Raw genomic sequence first — 24309 nt, forward strand, 5'->3', positions numbered from 1 at the left:
AACTTTGGTAGTATACTTCAAAGCCCTATTGAATTACCAAAAACTTATAAAGGAAATATGCATATAAAGGAAATATGTATTAAATAATATATGCATTTTTCATACTTTTTAATCAGATGAATTTAGTATAAGATATATAAAGTTAAATAGTTTACTTTCACATTTTGGTCTCTTTAATCCATACTTATAAGAGAAAGAATTTAATCTCTATATTTTTAACTTCATAAAAACAGATTTGTTGTTTGGACAGTCTACAAGAACTTGCCAAATAAAAGGGAGTACGTGTTCATCTAATAACATGTAACACAAGGTTACCAAAACAGAGTCACTTAATAGATCTTTCTCCTGCCTCAGTTTTAGCCAGATCTCAGGTCCAAGACTTAATGTAATGAAGGCTGATAAGGAATATAGTTTATTGGTGACAGGGATAGTAAAACTTTCAGCTTGTGAGGCATTTGTGAATCAGTAAAATAACATATTTCAGAGAACATGCCCAAGTCAAAGAGCAAAAACACCCTCTTTAACACAACCTTGGGCAACTGTAAAATACAATCTGCAATAACAGTTAAACATAACAGGTCTTTGGGGACTTATATAACAATGCATAAAAGTAAATGGGTCACCAGCTTTCCAAATGTGATTTGCCTTTGGAAAACCAAAGCAATACACTAGGAGGTGTGCTAGAGAAAAGCACAGACAGTCTATACATAGGCATTGTAACTTTTTTTTTATGTTTTGTTTTTTCCAGTTGAAGGCATTGCGTGGTAACTCCATCCACGGTCTCATTCTCTTGATTATTAAATAAGGATTAACAAAGGACTAAGTATCCAGGGGCTTTTTTAAGAAGCTTCCTTCTTCTTCAGTGAGATTTATAATTTAGTGCTCTATGATAACTGCAGGTTTCTGATTATTTCCAAAAATATATGTCCCCTTTTTTAACTGAGAAAATAACTTACTCTGCTGCTTTCATGCTTTTAATGACTGAAGGTTTATATTCCATCAGAAACCAGCAACAAGAATAATAAAAAGTACATAATCATACTCAGATGCTAATTGTGGATTATTAGGGGGGCATAAAATATATCCAATTACTTTCTTTAATGTTACCTGTAACAGAAGTGTTGTAACTTTCTTATTCCAAGGATAACGTAGACAAGGATTCACACCTAGGCTCTTATCTCATATCTGAATGAAAAACCTCAAATCTATCTAGAGATGGCTTAGAGCTAAAGGGAAGAGAGGGTGAAAGTTTATTTGGTGTTCACCCAGATAATAGAGTGTCAACATGCCAGCTGGCCATTTCATTAAACCAATAATTATATCTGCACCACTGAATGCAGCACTTGGCAGTACATAGTCCTTCTATTTTTTCATATATGTGTATATTCCCGGGGCTTCCAGTCTGTGGGAACAAATGGTTCACATTAAACCAATACTGAAATTAACATGTCTATTTAGCCTCCTACTATAGCACCAGCTGATCTGAGACCCCAGAGAGTGTGCCCTAGCAGTACCCTGAGAGATGTCTCCAGGTTTCTCACAGTGTTTAGTTACGAATAGCCCCAAGTTCTCTCTTTTTTGACAAGATTCTCTTGACTCTGCTGTCATTATAGAGCATTTTTGATGAGTCACCAGCAGAGATCGTCACTGACTCTTTTCTCTGCTGGCACAAAACTCCAGTACATCTTCTTAGAGGACAGTACATCAGACATGTCCTCTTTCATTCAGCTGAAAATTGAAAGCTCTCCTTTATGGTAACTCAGTCGAAGAGCCACATAGTTAGGGCCACCACCAAGCCCTGCTATCAAGGCTGTGTCACAGTTTAAACTCTGTTGAAATGCCTTGCTAGTCTAGCACCCTCCCTATTTATTCCTCTTTCACCTTCACTCTGTTTGTTTAAAAGACAGGTTTTTAAGGATAGGGACATAGCATATATTTATTAGTGTTATCCACTCCTACTAACTGAATGTTGGAAGTCCTGTGGAACGCATTTCTTTCTTTCTTTTTTTTTTTCTTTTGAGATGGAGTTTTGCTGTTGTCACCCAGGCTGGAGTGCAGTGGCACAATCTCGGCTCACTGCCCCCTTCGCCTCTTGGGTTCAAGCGATTCTCCTGCCTCAACCTCCCGAGTAGCTGGGATTACAGGCATGCGCTACCACGCCAGGATAATTTTGTATTTTTAGTAGACATGGGGTTTCTCCATGTTGGTCAGGCTGGTCTGGAACTCCCGACCTCAGGTGATCTGCCAGCCTCGGCCTCTCAAAGTGCCGTGATTACAGGTGTGAGCCACCAAGCCCGGCCAGAAAGCATTTCTTTAACAGGTGCTATGCCTCCAGCTTACTTTGTATCACCTGATATACATTTTGACTTTCCTATACAAGAGTTCTAAGTCCTAGGAATCTAGGTATGAGAAAAGTTTCCTACATTCAACTGGGTAAGGAAGCTTAAACAATGAAAACAATCCATATTTTCAAAGTTTCAATGTCACGGTAAGAGAAAGTTCTGAGACAATAAACAAGAAATTACATAGCACTTCAGACTACCAGGAAATAGCTCTTTTAAAAAAAGTTTGTATAGTAAATTTATTATCAAAAGATCTTTACTGGCCTTGGACTGTTTCCATTAATGAGTGTGAAACATGCTCGATTAACAGTGACAAACATATATAGTATTTTTCCCCAGAGAATTGTAACTCACCATTGGATGGAGAATACGCATCCTAGTGACAATTTTCCTCATGAGGACAAAGTCTGATAAAAGGTATGTAAATATCATTTGTACAAAACTTTCTAATATGTTACCGCATGCCAAAAGACATATTAAATTCCACAAGAAAGAAAGAAAGAATAATAATTTGGTCTAATAGAATTGTATGTAGTTTAGTTTAGCTTTAATTTTTTTTTTTCCTCACAAATAGCACTTTTTATATGACACTAATTGAAGTCTGAACTTTAAACAGATTATTGGACTGGTGGTTCATATCCATCAGCTCGTTCAACTTTAGCACTTGTCTCGTCCACAGTGGCTTTTCCAGAACTACTGCCTTCACCATGAAGCTCCATGAGCTTTCCCAATTCAAACTTGGGCTTCTTCAGCATTTTTACTTTCCTAACGAAGACATCATGGAGAGGATAAATAGATTAGCAAGCATTTTCTATGTCTTTTCCAATGCTGTCTGGAATCAATTTATTGACCACTTCTTTCAAGTCATTTGTTTGCACCTCTTGGGTCATGATTTCCATCATCTTCTTCCGGATTTGGCGGACCTGTTGGTGCTGAGCAGAAGAGGTCTTCCGTATCTGATTGTTGCATTTTTTAGTAAAACCAACACAGAACAGACGAAGCAAGTAACCATCGGTAGTCTCGACATCAACATGAGCTTCAATCATTGTCTGCCACTTTTTGACCGTGGAACACATTTTGTCACGGGTAAGATCCATGCCACGGAGGTTAGTCAGGCAGTTTTTGCCCTGAACATCTTCAGTAATCAGCTTGAATTTTCTAAATGCAACTTCATCATTCTGCAGATCAGCAAGACTCACTTCAAACACACGACCCTTGAGACCATCAGATGCAATTTTGGTTCCTTGGGTCCTGGTGACAAGCGTCTTTCCAATATTTCTTATATTGAACATAGCAGGTGCTTTCACATCATACCAATATTTCTTAGAAAATGGATCAACCACTTTCTTCTTGGCTCCCTTTTTGCCGCCTTTCATAAGGCGCTTGTTCTTGCCAACAGCTATGGTGCTGATCTAGCTTTAATTTTTAAAAGAAAAACAATGGTAAGAATATGACATGAAAAACTGGATGAAGGATTCCAAAAGAAGGCATTTTGGTTACTACTTTAAAAGAAGAATGACTTCCTAAGTGCTGTAATAGTTCTAGTCCTGAGGAAACTCCGCTGAGGTTGCTAGAAAATAATGATGTGCATGCTGCCGCCCAAAAGGTCCACCAACCCCCGGGCTGGCAAGAAATAGGGGAGTCACACAATAAAAAAAAGTTAGAAAAATAAGTTATTTTCATCATTTAACAGAAAGTCTCTTAAACTTTCAAGAATGATGTACTAAAAAACCTTTTCTTATCATTCAAGTTTAACTGATTATGCAAAAGAATGTTAGTGCATATGTGAAGAGAACTGATAAAATAGGATCATTTCGATTGATCATTAGATGTGTTTCCTCACGATAGGATAATGAAAAGAAAAGGAGAAGAAAAACTTAGAGAAAATAGAGATACAAACTGGACTAAAGTATACATTACAAAATAGGATAATCTGCATTATATGTTTGTCTTGTATACTTTGTGATTTGCATTTATTGCACATTTTAAAGTAAATATTTGTTTACATATCTGTATATATACTTTTAACCATCATGGTAGGATGTGAGTTTCATTAATCTTTGAATTTCCCATTCCTAGCTGGTATTGTTCTAAATAATTACAAATGTACCCAAGTAGTATCACACCAATTCCAAGTTATCTCCTTTTGAGCAAAGATGCCTTTTTTTAGCCGCTGTAACCTTAGTCCTATTCCTTGCATTAGAAACACAGTACACAGTATATGAATATTTACAGAATGAAGAAATGAATAAATGAATCCGGGCCTTCATGGGAAGCGGTCATAAATGTCTGTAATAAAGTAATAAGACATAAAACATGAAGGCTCATAATGTTAATTGAATGATTTGAGATGCGTACATTATGGTTCTACGCAAAACATTTGAGAAATGGAATCAGAAATCAAAGGAAACCAATCCTATTTGTGCCCACCATGCTCCACCACTATATTCCTGATTTCTCTCATCTCATGGACAAATGAATGAGTAAATGAATTACCAAATCCCTGCTTGGAGCATTTTTCTCTATATATAGACACGTTATAAGAGAGCTACATTGTGACTAGCGTGTCTTCAGTTATCTGAATAAATTATTGAACCATTTTCCTATTTGACAAGAGAAAGCATGATGAAAGCACTGAGTTTTGGAGGTTTAGAGATGGATTCCTGCAAATGATGGAAAAGATTATAGACATCAATTTCCTTTGCTCTAAAATCAAACAAAACCTCATTAAAAGATTACCTGAGTTAACAAATAAAAACCTGCAGATCTACCTTACTGAACTGAACATTCCCTTCATTTTTTTTGTTTTTATGTTGAATATATCATATAACATATGGTGCATCAGTTAGCTGGTGTGCTGGTTAGAAATATATGAGAATATGAACCCAAATATCAACTGTCAGTTACATTATCAGTTTATTTCCTCTCCTTTTCCCTTCACTGTCCATCCCATTGTTGCCTTCTTTTGTCTATGCTTCAAAGTGTGGCATATACTCTTAGCAATAAAGATAATTTCATTTATTGATCCATTGACTTCAGGCACTTGGACAAGCGGCTCCATTAGTAGCTGCAACTGGGTACTCCTCTGGGCCCAGGATTCTAAAGAGGAGACACTTTAGGCCTGATATGTAAATTGCTCTCAGAGAGACAAGAGTCTGCTGCATCCATTACTCCCATTATTGGCCAATTTGTCAGCAACTCAGAAAGCAGAGCAGCTCCATTGCAAGTCAAAGGAGACATAAGATCATCCCTAAGGCAAGAGGAGGAAGAAGATGAATGGAAAGAAATTGATTTGTGACATCCTGCCAAATGACAAACTTATGCAGAAAAGGAAGAGCCCTACAGGCCTCCAAAAAGTGGGAGGGAAGCAGGAGAGAAAAAGGAAAAAAAAGCTTGTTCATACCCATAAATAATGTATATATGGAAGCCTCTTTCATCTCATTGTGCTTATGTGGGTACATGTGTGTGTTTTGATCCCTGCAGTATTGCTGTATAACTGATCTTAAGAAAAGAAAATTCAGCTGAAGCTTTTTGGTTCAACGACTCAAGAAATGGGTGAGCGGCATTTAGTTTTGATCTTTGACAACAGCTACCAACAGAATATCAGAGAGAATGAATTAAGAAATCATGCTGAGGCTGAAAAGTATGCACAAGCACACACATACCCACACTCATGCACACGCCCCATCATATACACCTGGAATAACCCAGTTGCTATTAAATCAAAACTCAAATCCTCCCTTCATTATAAAGAAGCTCATGTCTGCAAACTAGTCTGCTTGCCCACTCCTTGTTTTATCTGGCACTCGTCCCTGAACAAAAATCAATCTCCAATTTCCTTTAATGTTTAGCACTAAATCCAGAAAGCAAAACAAAACATGAGAGTCTCACATTTATTATGGAACCTCTTTTATCTGGCTGGAGGGCAGCCTTCTAATCAAGGGACTGAATAAACAGTCATTTACTTACTTTCAGGGAACAGAGGAGACAGCTCAATCTTCTTGAAGGCCCGCAGAACCAAAGGGGCCCTCCAATTTGTAAATCAAAACATTAGCAGCTTGTTAATTTAGCCTGGCAGTTATTAAGATGTAAAGAAGCTCATATCACTGTGTTTATTGATGGAGGTTATAGGTAGGAGAAAAATTATTTACTTTGTTTGTGGAAGAAGAATATCTGGTAACTGAGACTAAAAGGCTTTTTTAATTGTAGACATTTAGTGAAGCTTTTAAAAAATATGTACTTTCTTATTTCTCAAATACTAAGCAAAAAAAAAAAAAAAAGGAAAATAACAAGCCAGCAACCTAAACTACAAGAGCATTTAGAATGTTGCCCCGTCATGTGTTTGGAGGTACAATACAGTAAGATTGATCAAAAGCATGGTATTGACTGAGGTTTTTACATCCTATATGGGTAGTATAACACATTGTGCTTGTCAGAAGACAGAGAGGACAGACAGACACACACACACACACACACACACACACACACACACACACACACACAGATACCCTGGGTAAATCTAGAGAAAGCAATTTCTTATGCTTAAGTTTACAATGAATTACATTATTTTCTTTATCCACAGTAGTAGCTTCATTGTATCTGCTGCTCCACCTACAATTCAAATTCACCAAAGTAGGAAAGATTCTCTGTCCTGTACTGGAGAGGAAATGTACATCTTTGCAGTTCTTGTGGTAGGAACTGAGGAAGCAAAATGTTTTGAGGTAACCAAGGTGATATCCAGACTTTTTCTTCAAAATGCCTTTCTGGAATGGGTTTTTGAAATTTTTATGCGGTTATTTTATAAACCTCCATCAAAATAGTTCCACATTAAATCTTACCATCTTTTTTTCACTTTTCTCAAATTTATTTTACTCAATGGAACTGAAATGGGGTGTGGAATGAAGATGTCTGCTTTACACATTATCTGGCAATTCAAAAAATTCTGAAACTGTATGGCTTGGAAAGATGCTAGAAGAAAGCATAACAAATATTTTTATAAATTTATGGTAAATAAAGACTTTGTAAACATAGTTTTAAAGATACAAACCAAAATGGAGAGAGAAAAATGTAGTAGGTTTGATGAACTGGGGAAAAAAAGTGTTCCAAAAACAAATGTAAAAGATAAATAAGCTTAAGAAATGTCTGCAACATGTAAATACTTGTAATATCACATTGCTCTTCTTAATAAAACAAAGGCTCTTTAAATATCGTTTTTTTAAAAGTGGACACTTCTGCTATTACATGGTCCATAGAATTATTGTTCATTATTCTGATAGACCATGGGGATCCTGCTGAAATCATGGGCCACAATTATACGCCCAGGAGTAAACCAGGAAATACAGCAAGGATGAGCCATCAGAGATACAGCTGATCAGTGTTCCGGGAATAGTTGCTGAAGTAGTTAAATAAGAAAAAAAAATGAAAACGAGGTTAGCAAATTATTATTTTGCATTTTATAGAATCGTATGAATATCTGTAAAACACAGTTGAACTTCATTTTCTCTTAACATTTACAATCAATCGGTTCCCTTAGTTTGCATTGTAAGCTTTTTTCTTTCCTCTCTGTAAACTCATTGTAAAGAGTGGCTATGTGACATTTTAATTGTCTGGTGTGTTGTTTTATTCTTCTAATGGAGATGTTCCTTCTGGTGAAAATGTTCCTTCTTAGATTACTAGAACTCTAATACAGCAGCAGCTATAACTGCAGAGATAGGCAACAGATACTTTGTATGTTGGCTCTTGGGCATATTAATGTAGCTCCCTTCTCAATTCCACCCTGTAGGGCCTATATTCTGGGTATAGCAGAGATTACTTCAATACGTATATTACATCCTGACAGAAAACATCCCAATCCCACGTGTAGTACTATCTTAGAACTACGTCGTAACTAAATCTTCTTCAGAACAACTCCAATCTATAAGGTTGCTGCTTCTGATAAATATGTACATGATAACACCAGTGAATCTCATTGGCCATGGTCCATCAACTTACATGGTTTCCTAAACTGAATTCCTTGGTTCTGTAGTAATATCATGTTGATACCATGGCAAGAGTGTAACTCATCCGTAACTCTTCAAGTAATGATGCCAGCAGAAGCAAGGGAAAAAGGGAAAACAAAGCCCTGATGGGAAAAAGTACTCCCTCTCCCAGTATTTCATTGAAATCAGTTTGCCACTAGGTGACCAACTGGTGGCAAGTTGGATATTACAGAACTTTGGGGTCTCAGAAGCGGTTATGGTTAATGGCACGTTTAGCGTCAAGCAGTGGCCGTGAGACCTATTAAGTCAACCATAATGCATTAGAAGTCCATGCTTTTGAATCCGTGTATAATTTCCATTATTGTCACTAGAGATATTTGTTCATGAAGTCTTTGTGCAAACAGTTGAATGGCTGGAGGAAATTAATTTAAATTCCTAGAGGTTTATCTTGCACATGGATTTTTGGATAGTACTGTCCACAGTGATGCTTTGAGTGTGTGTGTTTATATATGCATATGTGTGTGTTTAACATTTAAATAAAACACAATTATGAAACTCATATTCTAACACCAATTATCTTCCCCTTTAACTCTTTTCTTCCTTGTCCTAAATATCCAGAGAAATAATCAGTCATTTTTCATGGACTTATATCACTGTTTACTCAGTTTATATCTCCATTCTGCATGATGTTCTGCTAACTGGATGATTTTTTCTTCTCATTGTCCTTTAAGAACGACCTTAAGGAGAGTTGGAACACATCAGACGCCACATGCCACACAATACTGTCTACAGTCTATACACCAGACCTAACTTACTCTTTTCCTCAGTCATCTGGTCAGAGGAACTACCTTGTCTAAGTAAGTGGGTGTTGAGGAGGTGGTAGCAGTACCGCGGAGTTAAACACACCAGAAGTGGAAGTCAGCTGCTCATGTGGTGTTCTTGTTTGAAGGCTTATCAGCTTTCTATAGAAATGCCATGGAATACGGCATTTGTCTGGTGTGTTGTTTTGTTCTTCTAATGGAGATGTTCCCTCTGATGAAAGTGTTCCTTCTTAGATTACTAGAACTCTAATACAGCAGCAGCTATAACTGCAGAGATAGGCAACAGATATTTTGCATGTTGGCTCTTGGGCATATTAGTGTAGCTCCCTTCTCAATTCCACCCTGTAGGGCCTATATTTTGGGTATAGCAGAGACTACTTCAATACGTATATTACTTCCTGACTGTTTCCACCACCTGAGTCCTTCAATGCTGTCTTTTCTTAGCTTGGGCAAATCTGTTTTAGTCCCTTTTCCCCTGGTTGTGTCTCTATTTTTACCACTAACAAACTTTATATGATCTTTTCAATGGGCTTATACATTAAAAATAATACAGGCTGTTCATTAGGAGAAATACCTAATGTAAATGATGAGTTGATGGGTGCAACAAAACAACGTGGCACACGTATACCTATGTAACAAACCTGTATGTTGTGCACATGTACCCCAGAACGTAAAGTATAATAATACAAACATTTAAAAAAAAACCATAAGTTGCAAATGTAAGACTGTTTTAGTCACTTATTTTCTTTACTCAACCATACACCTCTCCTTGAGACAAGAAAGAAGTCAATTATCTGCTTGTACGGGATGAGAGCAAGGGAGAAAAGACAGAAAGAAATAATAATTAAAAAAACTACATCACGCCTTATACCAGAAAGGATCTGGTATGTGTATTTTTAATGTTCATAATTATATCCATATTGCATTACAAAAAAGAAAAATTGAGAGTCACACTTAGCTATTTTTATTGTCTATTATTTATTTCAAATGTTCAGCCCTATTATCTGCATTAATATACAGCTGTGCATTGCCTCTCATACAGGGTCATTATAAAGGTATATAGTACTTTGTCTTTCTGTTATGAGTTAGCCATTTGCAAAACTGTGGACTACGGAAAGGGCACACCCATGGAGTCACGTCTTCCTCTTTTCAGTGCACTTTGACTCTCTTTTCCCAGACACCTGCTCTTTTTCTCTCTTCAGTAGCACCAGTGTGTTCCAGTCCCTTTTGTTTAATAAAAGAAAAAATTCTGAATAGATTCACACTAAAATATGATGTGAGTTAATATTTCTTTTCCACGCTTGCCTAGGAAGGATAAGGCATAGCTGAAAGTCGGAAATGTTTACTGAGTGCTGGATTTCAGGCACAGTGACCCTTGAGAATGTCATTCTACAGTCACAATTTTTGCAACCCTCCACAATGGTACACAATTGTGTATTTCTGAAGGCACTATCTGTTAGAGAAATGTGTTGAAAAATCAAGTTCCTGGCAAAGGAGAAAGCTGTGTCTATTAAGCAACGATTCCCAGCAAACCTTTCTCCAGGCTGATAAGTAGGTTTGGCTCTTTGAAAGCCTTCTTGTAGTCCATTAAGCAGCGTGAGCATCCTCTGAGGAATAATGTTCACTGATGATTGTATTGTTGATATAATTAAGGTCCCTATACATAAAGACTTTAAATACCTATTGTTGTGTTTTGTCATTTCCTGAAATTTTTCTTTTTTGATATTTTTCTAAGCATAAGGTTCATGAAAAGGTGAATGTTAATCGCAACATTTGAGAAAAGTCCCTTAGCTCATTGTGTGTGATGGATATGAAAAAAATAAGCTTACGTTATAGTCACAAATGTTTCTTGTGACTTTTTAGTTAATTATGATAACTTCCAGAAAAAGAAAAGAGAGGGTAACTTTGAACTTAGTGCTTTTTACAGGAAAGCATGCTCTTGCACATTTAAACATTTTGAGTTTTCCTGATTTGCATACCTATTAAATCATAGCTTCAATTTAGCATTTTTTTTTTTTAGCATTTTATTATTAACAAAGCTGACAATCTGGATAAGTTCACACCTTGTAGAAGTCAGTAGGGACTTTTAATGCATAAAGTATCTAAGCACTTAATTTGTGATTAATTTTTTTAAAAACTTTTTTTTCAGATGTATTAAAAGGAACACACATAACCTTTATTTTTTATGTTATCTTCCTTTATTTTAAAATCCATACACAATATAAAAAGCCTAGTGCAACATCAATTTAATTTGTATAACTTGTGTGTCAAAGAAATTATGAGTCAAAAAAGATAATTTTCTTCAAAGACAAAAAAACACATGCCTAACTACAATTGCATTTTAAATACTGGAAGTTCCATTCATCTTACTCAATAGTTTATTCGCCTTTAAAAAGATTAAGATATTTAATTATGTTCGTATTAACCTTGTATAGTAAACATGCATGTGATTAATGATTTTCAAACTAAAAAACTGAATTAGAGGCCTTTCAACCTAATACAAACTTATTTTTAAATAAATCATTTCTTATATTTTCTAAGGAACCTTTGTCCAATATGTAGAATTAAATTAATGTCTATGCAATTCCAAATCAGTAATAAGTTTTGTTTTAAATAACTTTGGAGACAATTTATATATTATACTCAGCTTTCTGAAATTGATTAGATTCTACTCTAGTTTGGGAATAATGTGATAGTAAAGATGAGCTAAATATTCGTTTGTCCTGAGGCAGAAACTGGTTGAATACACAATTTTTTTTTTAGCTTTTCAATAACTGTTTAAGCACTGTGTAGATAGCTTAACAAGAGCTCAACTGTTTCAGCTTCTGCAGTAGCTTTGGCTACTCCAAGGGAAAAACAAATATAGTAACACAATCAAGGATAATGCATTACGCATTTCAGTCTATTGTTTTAGCTTTTGTTGGCCTTCTCCTTGCCAAAATCAACATAAAGGAACTGTAAGTCGTCAATGAAGTGTTGACAGAGAACAAATGTTGCCCCAAAGTGCCATCATATATCACTGTTTGTATATATAAAGGCAAGCTTCTCAGTCTGTCTTTTTCATGTTGGTTGTAAGTCTGAGGCTGAACATGAACTCATAGACTAGGAAATGTCACAAAGAAGATGCTGACACTTGCACCCCAATGGCAGGCACAGAGCAGGTGTTCTCTGAATACTTACAAGTGCTGTCTTTACATTTCATGATATGTCATCGATATGCATTCTCATCTGTGTAAGTATTAAACCTCACCTTTGCTTGTTATCCACAGAGCATAGAAACAGCTCTTTATGCATAAGCCACACTTCTCCTTCCCTAACATTGTTTTACTCTTCAAAAGCCAGCATCTGATCCACTGGTCTACTTTTCCATAGATACACATGGAACATACCTCTCCTTGGCTCTTCAGGAAGCTTTTGGTTTTGCTCAAAACCAGTTTTGAGAGAACTGTCATTGCGATTTCCTGGGTAAGATAAATTCTAGGGCCTGCTGGTCTCTTGGCCAAGTTTATTACTAACAATAAATCACTATTCAGATATCCATTTTCTCTGTCTTCCCTCTTTTTCAGTAGTCTAAGGCAATCTTCTTCAACCCTCACTGACACGATGCTCAAAATTTAATAGGTCTTGCTCCTGCCTCATCTATTCTGAGAACTCCCATTAATTTCAATGTACACATTCATGTCCATATAGAATTAATCTAAAGATTTTGAAGTGTTAGCCCAAGCTGGAAAATTAATGGAAATTGAGCAGACTTTCGTGAAGGAATTCAAACCATTGTCAACCAAGAAAAGGTAAAAGACCAGACTGTGAAGCAGTAAGGCAAGGCATTATTCGGGTTTTAGGAACTGTCATTTGGGAGACACAGATTCAGTCAAGTTGCATTCCAGAGAGAGAAAGGGGAGTAGTGATTTTATTTTATTTATTTATTTATTTATTTATTTATTTATTTTGAGATGGAGTTTTGCTCTTGTCTCTCAGGCTGGAGTGCAGCAATGGTGCAATCTCGGTTCACTGAAACCTCCACCTCCTGGGTTCAAGCGATTCTCCTGCCTCGGCTTCCCCAGTACCTGGGATTACAGTTGACTGCCACCACGCTTTGCTAATTTTTTTTGTATTTTTAGTAGAGTTGGGGTTTCATCATGTTGGCCAGGCTGGTCTTGAACTCCTGACCTTAGATGATCCACCTGCCTCGGCCTCCCAAAGTGCTGGGATTGCAACCGTGAGCCACGGCGCCCAGTGAGTAGGGATTTTTAAAAGGAAGCTAAGGGTGATTTAACTAGAATTAGCCTAGAATTTACTAATATGTATACACATGCATACACATATAAATGTATATATTCAGTGTTATTGCTTAAGTCCTACTTTATCTTCTTTTGGAACTTAGTAGGCAAGGATTGGAAATCTTCATTTTAATGAAGCCATGGGCATTTCTGTTGATCACTGAGTTTTAAGAACTGCTTGATTTAGGGATAGGAAATAAAGAAGCGAGGATAAATTGAATGCAAAGCTCTAGATTGTTTCTACTAATATCTTAATTGAGAAATAGAAGAATTCTCAGTAAACAAATGCCATTCTTTCTAGCAAATCTGATGAATTCTAATGCAAACAACTACAACAAATTCAGCAGCTTCAAAAGACATTCCAACAGGCCTCTGGACCCTTCTGATTTTCTTTATTATCTTGTTCACTTTCACATCATTTTCACTCAGCATGCACTCAATTCAGTCTCATTTTAATGGATTTCCAGTTGGGAAAGTATAATATTCAGAGCTATCTGAAGCAGGTCGTTTCAGGGATATGGCTGTGGGAAGGTTTCACTTATCATTCCCTAATCATTGAAATATCAATGAGAATGACTTAAAGTCCAAGTGACAGTTATACTTTCTGTGTCTCTTCAGGGCAAAGTGAACTGAAACTCCATTAGAGAAGAAAATAAGGGCCATTCTCGGCCAGGGAGTTCATTACCATGATATTTTGCTGTGATGCTTCTAAATTGTCTCTGTGGCTGGACTGGAATTCATAAGCTCTTTACACAGCTCTAGTTCACTTTAGTTATTTCAAATCATTTCTAGCATAAGGGTCTCAGTGAAGGCCCACAAAGTATATTCAAATAAACGAAAAGTTTTGGTTACACTATTTTATTCAAATATATACCTCCTAGGGAATTTTAATAAAGATAAACTAGAGAACACAGCCTTCACATGGAAATGAATGTAGTCATTGTGATTAGATTCCTGACTCCACCAAACAAGTCACTTGTAGTTTTCAGATCCTCAATGTTCTCATCTGACAAGAAAAGAGTCATACTCTTTATTCTAGAAGATCATTTTCAAAACAAAGAGAATATACCTATAAAGAATTTTTTGGTAGGTGATAAGTATGTACTTCATAAAAGTAAGCTAAATATTATTAGACTGTTTTAAAATGATTTGGTGGACGTTCCAGGTGGATATATAACTGTATTTTTATGGGTTGTGTGACTCCATTTATTAAAACACCAATCATTATTTAGTAACTCTTCAAATACTCTGAATTTTCTGATAATAATTTTTTGGGTTAAAGCTAGTTAATGAGTTTCTTCCTCTATTTTTATTAAAATTGTGATATTGTGATTATTCTTAGCAAACATAGTCCTTTCTGAGCTATGGGTTATAGAAATATATGAAGATAGATCTCCTGACCTCACAGTTTATAAACTAATAACAAAAAAAAACATTTAAAATAGTTGTATATAAATAGTAAATACACTATTAGGGAAGTAAAGTCAGATACAATTAAATATAATGAAAGACTTAATGGCATATCTCCTGTAAGTGAGGGAATCACTAAACAGAAAGTATGTTGTTTTTTTTTTTGTGTGTGTGACAGAGTTTTGCTCTTGTCACCCAGGCCGGAGTGCAATGGTGCAATCTCAGTTCACTGCAATCTCCACCTCCCAGGTTCAAGTAGTTCTCCAACCTCATCCTCCTGAGTAGCTGGGATAACAGGCACCCACAACCATGCCATGCTAATTTTTGTATTTTTAGTAGAGACAGTGTTTCACCATGTTGGCCAGGCTGGTCTTGAACTCTTGACCTCCGGTGATCCACCTGCCACGACCTCCCAAAGTGCTGGGATTACAAGCATAAGCCATCACACCCAGCCCAGAAAGGACATATTATTGTTCAATTAATTATTTATTGAATTCTTAGCAAAAATTAATCAAGTAAGATATTATTGAGAATCTTCAAAAAAGACTATAAACCAATGTGCAGAAAAGGAGCGATACACAGATTAAAAACAGTACATCGAACTGTATAAAAATTAAAGAAAACTGGGAATTTGAAAAAATATTTTAAAATATTTTTTTAAAATATATAGTAGATATTGGAACAAAAAAAAATTAAGAAGCAATAAAAATACATTTTTTTTAAAAAAGCTCTGAAAGACAGATGGTCAGAGGTCATAAATGAAAGACTTATCAAATAAGTCATAAAAAGTAAAATTAATTACATGAAAAGTTTCAAACTACATAATAAACATAATAACATTCTATTTTACCTATTAAACTAATAGAGACATTTATTTTAATAATAATATCATGTATTAATGAAGGCTCAAGGTAAAAGGAAGTGTCACACATATTTGGTAGGTGAGATAAAATTGACCTTTATGAAAAAAATTAATGTTATCAAATTACTTCGTATTTTCATCCTGGTCCAAGCAATATCAAATGTAAGAATTCTTTCCAAGCAACTTTCTGTGATTGTTTCCAAGGTATCTTATTCTTAAAGATGTTCATTATACTGTCATTTAACAATGAAAAGGTGGAATTATTAGAAATGTATTTGAGGCAGGTCTATTAAATTCAATCTTAGGGAGAGTAACAATACACAGAAACTATAATATAAATAGGTACTCCCAGAATTGTGCAGGTGGTGGTTCTGATCTTAGAGACTATTTACATAAATTATACATAATATATGCATATATATACACAAGCACACACATTTGTAGGCACACGCACATAATAAAAATTGCTACTGATAAAAATATTCTTAACAATATGAAAATGCATGAATGATCTATGAAATGAAAAAGAAACAGTTTACAAGGTAATAGACATTTAATTTAAAAATCAAATCAAATACACATAAAACACACACTTCCGGTATAAAAATCTAAAAATAGATACATATAATTTTTTAAAACATGGGTGCTAGATTTGTTTTACTTATGGCTGTCTTCATTGTTAAATGCATATTCTATTCACATAAAATTATTAAATTATGAAAACCGAAACAAATGGTCATAGAGAGGAGCACAAAATAATCTCATATGTAGCTTTTTTGTTATCTAAACTACAGACAATGAACTTGGAATTAGTACAATATCAATTGAAATGAAAATAGGATATGTGTAAGAAAGATTATTCTAAAATATCCTCTTACAAATGTATAAGAGAATCTAGAGTTGGTAGTCTACAGATATATAACTCCTTGTTACAGAATGTTGTGAGTTTTCCCTAGAACTTGCTGGAAATTCACTGGAATCCAAAATAGAACACATCAATCTGTAATGGTTTTCTTTTTTTTTTTTTTTTTTTTTTTAATTCTGCATACTGACATGTTGTCAGGTCAGCCTGGGTGAATATTTTAATTCTATTTACATTTTTAGAAGAGATGAAACTAGAATTCTACGTTCTTGTGTTACCTGAAAGGTTAATATTCCAAGTTCACCACCTCAGCTTACAGACAACAGAGGCTCTTGTTCAATCCAATCAGTGTGCAAATTCTATTACCTTTGATGTAGTGGTGTCATAGAGGTAGAGACACTCACTGAATAAAATTTCCCCAAGGGGATCTCAATTAGTCTTCTCAGAAAGCCCTCATAAAAGTCAAAGAAGAATTCTCTAATTGTAAATTTAAATCCTCCTGACAAGCCCTTCAAATATAAGAGGTTGTGTTTCCTTATGCTTTAGGATCATCACCATCTCTCTCAGTCTTCAAGTTACCCGTCTCAAAACATACAAGTGTCTCTTGGAGTTAGTTTTATTTGAATGAACATTTTTATAAGGCGATTACCTAAGAATCTCATTTTTCTCCAGGTGCCATTGCACACCCCCACCCCCAAAACACGCACACAGAGTTCATTTCCCAAACAGCTTAAATTTTCTTTGCTTGAGCATCTATAATTCATTGGAAAAACAATACTGCAAAGCATACTTCTCTTTTATTTTAGAGCATGATGCGATATTGCAGTAAAACTCTATGTTTGGTATTTCTTTTATATAACAAGTACTTTTTTGAGGACTGTAAAACCTGAGCTGGAACGCAAATATAATTTGTAATGTAGGAAATAACCTTGATACAATGGTGGTGTCCAAGTACACTGTCCAACAAACTATCCTAGAGTCACAAGACAGAAACACAAGACAGAAATAAAATGCTGTTGTGTATGATTTATTTAACCTAGTTGAAACGTATGCTCAGAGAATGTAGGTGAAAGAGATGAAGTAAACTAGCAGATGTAAGACACAATACAAACAGAGCAGAAGGGTCCCACAACCTGAATCCTGGGATAGTGGGATATACAATGCTCAGATGTCCTGTCTCTCTAATAGTGTGGAAGATGTTTGGGGCCAAAGATAAATACTTTTTCTTTTTCTTTCTTTCTTCTTTTCCTTTTTCTTTTTTCTTTTTTTTTTTTTTTTTTTTTGTCTCATAGGCTGGAGTGCAGTGATGCAATCTTGGCTCACTGCAACTTTCACCTGTGTTGGAGCAATTCTCCTGCCTGAGCCTCCCAAGTAGCTGGGACTACAGGCATGCACCATCACGCCCGGTAAATTTTTGTTACTTTTAGTGGAGATGGGGTTTCACCATGTTGGTCAGGCTGGTCTCGAACTCCTGACCTCAGGTGATCTGCCCACCTCAGCCTTCCAAGGTGCTGGGATCACAAGCACGAGCCACGGTGCCTGGCCGACATATACTTTTTCTATCCGAGAGATACAAAGTCAGTCAAGTCAGTCTGGTCAGAGCTGTAGCTCCCCAATTAGCTGGCCTAGCAGCACTGAATTTTGTGTGCTTTTTAGGGAGGGGACAGTTGGCACCCGATTAGAAATCACCAATGGGAAGCTTAATTAAAACCTCCTGACCACTGTGTGCCTCCTGTGCCTTATTTCTCTTTAGTGCATCGTAAATATTCAGTGCCTTAGGTGCCTCATGTATGTTTAATGCCTGATGACAGTAAGCACCTCTTATATATAGTGTTGTATGTATATTAAGTATCTCTTTGTCCTTTCCTCTCTTTCTGTGTTCACATATATGTTCTATGCAATGACTACTTATCTGTTCTAAATCATCGTATTCCTATCTGTCTGTCCTCCATAGCAAGCTTGAATATTCGCAAGCAAACACAACATAGGCACATTACAGATTAAAAACAATATTTTTATTTGCTCTATGCCAGAATATAATAAAAGGCTTCTTTTTCTCAAAAGTATCTTAAAATGTAATGAGAATATTTTGAAGTCTTTATAGGATAGTACTTTCTTAATTGCTTTCTCTTGGATAGCAAAAGCTTGTTTGGTGAAAAAACATTGCTAGAAAAAATATAAATTAGCATTAGTTTGGGGTATTTATGAAGTTTATCTGAAAAATGTGTGTTTGTATGTGTATATACATTACATACATAGAGAGAGGTGTGGATGATTCAGAACAACTTAGCATTTAGTAACAATTCTAATTCTTGGGGGAGTGACTTCCATATGAGATGTCAACTTAACTCTATTTTTTTTTAACAGGCTTTACAAAGAAATATTAGGTTGGTGCAAAAGTAATTGCGGTTCAAAAGTAATTGCGGTTCTTGCCATTACTTTTAATGCAAGCCCTTTCATTCCGCAGATCACAGATATACAACTACAGGGTGAATGGGGGGGGGGGGTAATGTCAGCATATTTTACTAATGAGAATTCATGTATTTGAACAAAAATTATTAGTAGCAACACCATACACAGTTTTTAAAATGCTGTATCTCCAAAAATTTGAATAAAATTAGAGAGTGTGCTTGGAACAACAGTGATAATAAAATTTAAAAAATAGTTATAGTTTAGATGAAAATGTCAGTGTCCATTGTCCAAGATTCACATTAAAAAGTTTAAAAAATTGCTTTGTAATCAGAAACTATCGAAATAATTCCAAATTATGTCATATAAGGTGTATCTTATACCTTTTTCCAAAGACTAGAATAAATAAGTGAACATTTGATGATTTTATCTGCATTCTTAATGTTTATATTCCAGTAATAAAAATAGGAGATACCTTCATATTCAAGCTCACCTTAAAAATCTACTATCATAGCTATTACTTAGAGTAATATTACTTAGAGTAATCATTATAGAACTGGAGAATAATATAAAAAACTTAAAATAGTTTCTAAAAGTGTTATCACCCATTAGTAAATGTAAATATTTTGCAGATATTTTTCTAATCCTATTTGCATTCATAAAATTGACATCAAATGTGTGCATATCTATATACATGCATGCGTATATGTACCTAAGAATTTAAATAATACATTTTCTCCATTTAATGCAACTGATAATTAAGTTCATCTTGTGTAAGATAAGGCCTTTCATCTTACCACAAAAAAATCATGAAAATGTAGTTCGGTTTTTGCTTCAATATTGCAAAAAATATATTACAAAACTTTGCCCAATACTTTATCTGCATTTCTCAAAGTATCGTTGACTTCATGGGTTTATTGCTGTCAATATCATTTGATTAAACATTTTTCTAGATAACTTTTTTTCATATGTACTCTTATATTCTAGCTGACAAATGTATTACAATTTTGCTAAATACAAAAAACATTTTTTTCAAAATTTTCAAAAATTTTATTTCAAGAATATTGTGCTCAATGTCCTCAGGAAATTTCAGTAAATAAATTTGCTGCTGATAATATGTGTTCTGTATCTAAAAAATTTAAATATATGTGTTTTTAAACGTCAGAATATAGACTGCACTTTCAAGTAGTTACAATACCAATCCTAAAATTAAAAAACTCTACTCATCAGTTTAATTTTCATGTACACAAACCACAGATCAAGTAATACTAATCCTTGTCGGAACATTCCTTTTAATTGGGAATTAAATCCATCTCCAGACACCATCATTCTGTTCCATATTGTTAGCCTCAGGCTATACATAAACATGTGTCCCCAAGATTTGTAAAAAGTGCTGAAAACTCCCACTATCCTCCAAATGCATGCCAGTACACACCTCACCTGGGGAGGTACAAGCATCAATAAGCCTTTAGCCTCTCAAAAATAAACACCCATAACTCTTATTTTAAAACCCACAATAGCATGAGATTTGGGAATAAAGGAGAAGGAATATGTCAAAAATCAGTGCCCTCCCTTTTCCATTCCAGGAGTCTAAAATCATCAGTATATCCAGGATTATTGTCTCTGGCTTTTGGCCATGAAGCGATTCTGAACATCATTAAACTATCATACATTCTGGCACAACTGCCATTGTCTGCTCCAACAAGGCCCGGAGATGAAAAAAACTGAAACTTAGGTCTCTGATGCTTCTAATAGAGAGGGCAGAAGCAGCTATAAAAAATGCTTTCCTGCCGTGTGACTAGCCTGTGTGGCAGCCACTGATATTGTTTATCAAGGATGATTCTCAAGGGTGTTCAGAAAAAGAAGTCACATTTCGTATATTTAATCAGCCTCTTGCATCTGCCGAAATGAGTTAGAAACCACTCAAGGACTTTCTCAACTGTTTGCAAGGAAAAACAACATTTTTCTTATAAATGTGGAAGGTATGAATCATCCATGGCAGATGCTTTGTAAGGAGCTTCTCTGACAACCGCTACTGTAATGCCAAAGTAATTGTTCCAGTAACAATTCCACAACACAGCAAGTAGTTTGAAACTTGTAGCTTTTTCTAAGGAAGTTAAAAGTGGAATTGGCTCATTTGGTTTGATCAAAAGAATCAGAGCATAATGTTCACTTCTGTAGTACAATGACATATGTTCATCTCTCCAATTCTCTCTAGCCCCCATTAAGGTGTTGGATATTCTTTTGTGAAAAGAAAGTTAACTGAAAAAACTCATACCAATAATTGCATGAAGCCATGGGTTACTCCCCTTTACCTCGATCTCCCACAAAATACAAATGTTTAAATCAGTTATTAGTGAAATGGGAGTAGGCAGTAAAATAGGGTTAAAACCATAAACTGATGTTAGATTCCTACAGTTCTCAAATCGACCACTGCTAAATCACGACACACTGAAAAAAAAAATGTAGAATTACACTTAACAATGTTACCCAGGTCCTGTGATTAATAGAATTAAATTACTGTACATATAGCATCTTTAAAATAGTGTCTGCTCATAGAATGTGCTCAATCAGCATTTTCTGTTTAATTAGTGAAGTTTATGTTGAATTAGCTAGTTTTGCAGCTTTGGAAATGTGTAGTTTAGGTAGTTGGATGAGTTTCATTCTGCTGTTCAGTCTACAATCTTAGTGAACTGTATAAAAAGTACTAAACAATGATAGCATAACCACTCAATAAATGTAAGTAGATAGAATCATTAAATCAACATATCGAAGATTTGAGCCAGCCTGACCTGACATGGATGATCTGTCACACAATCATATATCTGCAACAACTATGGGTTTGCAAAAGTCCAACATAGCCTGATATTGAACCAACTATGGCTACATATGCTGTGTTTATAAGCAGCTGAGAAAACAGTAACCTTACATGCTGGTATTTTTGTAGTTATGATTATTGGGTTGGCTTATTATAATTCAAAATAATATGAATGTCATAGCAAACATCAAGCCACGAGGAGCAAAGGTCCAGGTGATTAATCACTATTGCTGCACACAGGCCAGTTACAATTTGTCCAGTTTTCTGTATTAGAAATTCATCTGTCCATGAATTAATGTTCATATTTTTTAATGGAGCACTTTCCAAATATTTAGCTTCTGCCAGTTGCTAATAATGTTGGAGAAAGTGTTGGTAGCACAATTTCTCAGCAAACAGCTAACAATGTTGCTAAAAAAAAAAAAAATGTGTGTTTGACCACACGGTCTCTCTCATAAGTGGGAGTTGAACAATGAGAACACATGGACACAGGGAGGGGGACATCACACACTGGGGCCTATCGAGGGGTGGGACACTATGGGAGGGATAGCATTAGGAGAAATGCCTAATGTAGATGATGGGTTGATGGGTGCAGCAAACCACCATGGCACGTGTATACCTATGTAACAAACCTGCACGTTCTGCACATGTATCCCAGATCTTAAAGTATAATAATAATAATAATAATAAAAAATGTGAGTTTGAGACACTTGCCTGATACCTAGTTCAGAAAAAGAGAAAAAAAGTTCTACCTCCATCTTTGCTTAAATCTTAGACCTACCATTAAATAAAGTCTTGCCAGAAGTTCTTAAATATCACTGGAGAAGGAAAGTAAAATTAAGACATTTTTGGACAAACAAAAATCAAGATTTACTACTCCTACAAATTCAATACTTCAAGCACCAAAGTAGATTCTTCAGTATAAGAAATTTGACACAAATGGAAGAATGTAATCTTTCCTCAAATAAATGGATCATCAAATAAATTGGTAAACAATATAAATGAATCCAAATAATCCTTAACAGTAAAATCATGTGAAAATAGCCACAATAACTCTATTGAGGTTTAAACAGAAGTTGAAGTGAAAATATGAGACAATATTAGCCTGGAAAATGAGAAACTGTAATTGAAATAACCTGCAACAATCTCCCTGTTTTGTTTGTAAAGGTGAAAATAGTATTTAATTTTAGATATTAATACTTTTGGTAATTGTAAAATAAATTTTTTGACATTATAGCCAACTTTCACAAGATTTGACAAAAAGTATCCTCCTAGAAAAAATAAGTCTGAATGAAAATTAAGAGGTATCTATCTACAAAGATTTGGGTTATCACAAAATGTCTTAGAAATGAATCATCACGTTTATCTGCTATAATTTTAAATATAATTAACGTTGATTCAATTTAGAACCCTTTTATGGCTGAAAAATAAAAATAACTCAAAAACATAGAATTTTATAACATTTATAAAAGTAGCCCAAATATATAATTTCATATACCTATATCAATTTTAAAAGGAAGAAAGTGCTACTCATGTTATTTGGGTATTAGGAATTTAAATTTTAGAGAATTTTCTAAATTAAAGTTATTAATTTATAGTTTATATTTGAACTTAATTTTGTTTGATTCGTTAAAACACATACACATAAAAACATTGAAGACTCACTTGTAAAAACTAATCAAGATTAAAAACAAACTTTTCGAAGGTCTATTTGATAAATACCAAATATTGCAATTATTTTAAACAAGAAAACTACAGGTCTATACATTTACTCAGGGATTCTAACATTACCCAGAGGATAGTTTAACTTTGGAAATATAGCTATCGTCTCCAAATACTGTGTTAGAGATGAAAAGCAGATTAACAAATATCTTCAATGCCACAGTAAACATTTGTTTTTATATTTGGGTAAGATGCCTAGTCTTTCAGGGAGTGTATGTAACTGATACACAAGCACATTATCCTAGTAATAACAATGATATTGAAAAATGTATTTCTAGATATAGACAGAAAAGGACAAGGTATCTGAAGGCTGACTTCAAGAAATTATAACCAATGCTGTGATAATAGTTGGCAAAGTCCTCTAAAGAAAAAGCAATTTGTTGCTTTTTGTAAAATCTGGGGAAATGTTTTAGTTACTGATTCAAAAAAAAAAGCATATGGAAAGTCAGAGGGAGTGAGGGAGGGAAAGTGGCAAGAAAAGAGAGAGGAAAGAAAAAAATTCGTGAGAGTAGCAGCTGTCTTCCGGTTTTGGTTGCTTTTTTTTTTCCACTCTCCTCCCAATGAAAGCACGGAGTACTAATTAGAGCATTTAGGATTACTCTATCAATGTCCCACAATCAGGGAAGTATGAGGTCCTCTTCCATATGGCCAGTTTGCCTAGGCGCGCTCTATGTGTACTTGGTTGCATGACACTGTCTCCAAACCTAATAGAATGGCTACAGAGCCACAGAAGCTGGTTTATGGAGACAACCTGATTTACCTCACATTCCACTCTTGCTGGTAATTAAAAGCAGCAATAGCCTGTAAA

General features: G+C 35.1%; 1 pseudogene; it reads right to left on the bottom strand.

Moving 5' to 3' along the window:
* Window positions 1-2926: 2926 nt before the first annotated feature.
* LOC103229914 (small ribosomal subunit protein eS1 pseudogene) lies at window positions 2927-3749 on the bottom strand (annotated as a pseudogene).
* Window positions 3750-24309: the final 20560 nt, after the last annotated feature.

Source organism: Chlorocebus sabaeus, chromosome 24 (assembly GCF_047675955.1).
Source record: "Chlorocebus sabaeus isolate Y175 chromosome 24, mChlSab1.0.hap1, whole genome shotgun sequence".
Lineage (NCBI taxonomy): Eukaryota > Metazoa > Chordata > Mammalia > Primates > Cercopithecidae > Chlorocebus > Chlorocebus sabaeus.